At 39.4% G+C, this 1,954-nt stretch overlaps 1 non-coding gene across 1 annotated transcript; it reads right to left on the reverse strand.

The window, feature by feature from the left end:
• Positions 1-1,251: 1,251 nt before the first annotated feature.
• On the reverse strand, positions 1,252-1,358 carry LOC111911420 (small nucleolar RNA R71). The gene has a single exon (XR_002856853.1). It is a non-coding gene; the product is annotated as a small nucleolar RNA R71 (small nucleolar RNA).
• Between the last annotated feature and the right edge of the window lie 596 nt (positions 1,359-1,954).

A 1,954-nucleotide genomic window follows, 5' to 3' on the forward strand; every position in this document is an offset into this window, starting at 1 on the left:
AAATGAGTTGAACCTAAACAGAAACCCTTTTTGATCATTGAATTTAGTTTGTTTTTACGTGTTTTCAGCTTTTAGTTATGTAATTAATTTTTAGTTAAGTTTCTAGTCTTGCAAAACTAGAGAAACCCCTATTTTCTATTACTTATTTTTAGTTTTTAGTTTTAATTTTCCGTTCCCTGAGTTCGATACCCTACTTATACACCACAATTGATAGGTCTACAGCCTTTGTGTGTCAATTTTATAATTAAAAGTAGGATTAAAATTAGTTGAGTTTACACACATCAAGCTTTTGGCACCGTTGCCGGGGAACAGTTCAAAAATTAGCACAAATTTCTAGTTTTATCGATCCTTTGTGTGAGATTTATATTGTACAAAGTTATTTTTAGGTAATTTAGTTATTAGGATTAGTTTTAATAGTTTTCTGTTTTAGAAATTTAATTACAAATTTTTTCTGTTTCTGCCTTGAACTCGCCGAGTGCGGTCGAAGCTACTCGGCGAGTCCATCGCAGTTTTGCACTTTTTATTTTTATTTTCTTTTGTTCTTTTTATGCGTTGTTCTTACTTTGTTTGCAGTTGTTACATGACCCGGGGATCCAATACGCCTTTGGTTCTTCCATTTGAAGACCCGGAGTCCGCTCTAAAGAAGAACAAAGGAAAAGCCATTGGAGAATCCGCTTCTTCAAAGAACTCGCCTTTGAAGAATCTAAAGTCCATTTTTAGCAAGAAAAAGAGCAGCAAATCAGGAGCATCCAACACCTCTTCCTTGGCAAACAAAGACCCAATCAAGGAAGACATCGTGAACGAGCCCGAAAGGGAAGAAAGCGAATTTGGAGAAGGTAGCGATCTAGAAGGTGACTTTGACAACACCATGGCAAACATCAATGAAGTTCCTATTGGTGAATGGAAGAAGAGGATACGAGATGATACCGGCCCGAGACTTGTGCAACCCGTAATTCCTGTGACTACCACTTTTGAGCTTAAGGGTCACATACTTGCTCAACTCAAGGAGATCCCCTTCTACGGAAAAGACCACGAAGATGCCTATAAACACTTGGATGAAGTCAATGATGTAGCTGATTATTTTAATGTTCCAAATGTGCCTCGCGAAACCCAGCTGCCTTGTATGCTTCCAGTTACATTCAAAGGTGCTGCAAAGGATTGGCTCATGTCACTCCCTCCCGGATCCATCACTACATGGGCTAAGATGAAAGAAGAATTCATTGACAAGTTTTGCCCACCTTCGAAATAGCCAAGTTGAAGAAAGCTATTGCCAACTTTGAACAACAACCTGGAGAGTCACCTTATGAGGCATGAGAGAGATACAAATGTCTACTAAGGAATTGCCCACATCATGATCTTAATAGCCAACAAGAAGTCTCCATCTTCTATGATGGAGTCAATGTGACAACTAGGCAGCTCCTAGACTCGCAAGGACCCCTCACAAAGAAGGCACCCCCGGTGATCAAGGAATTAATTGAGGAGTTCTCTAAACATTCTAGAGAATATCGTAACCCACGAAATGAAGTAAGTAGGGGGTAGTGAAGACTGTTAACGATAACATGGCGACAATGATGGCTAATTTAGATAGTTTAGATAGGAGGATGACTAAGTGTAATAACGTAAATTTTCAAAACAAATTTTTTATTTTCAAAACCATCATTTTCACAAAATAACATCAACATATTGTTTCAAATGTATTTATCACAAGACATCTCCTAGAATCCAAAACATAAACTCCACAAGTGTGTACGGATCATGTCGGCGCCTTCCCGTGCTCATCACTGGTACCTGAAACACATCACATAACAACTGTAAGAATAAATGCTTAGTGAGTTCCCCCAAAATACCACATACAACACATATGCCACTCAAGGCTATAATACGACCCTCCGGTCGATGTGTCTCAGCAGGACCCTCCAGTCCCGTAGCTCGTTGGATCCTCTGGTCCGGTCAT

This window comes from Lactuca sativa, chromosome 6 (assembly GCF_002870075.4).
Source record: "Lactuca sativa cultivar Salinas chromosome 6, Lsat_Salinas_v11, whole genome shotgun sequence".
Taxonomy (NCBI): Eukaryota; Viridiplantae; Streptophyta; class Magnoliopsida; order Asterales; family Asteraceae; genus Lactuca; species Lactuca sativa.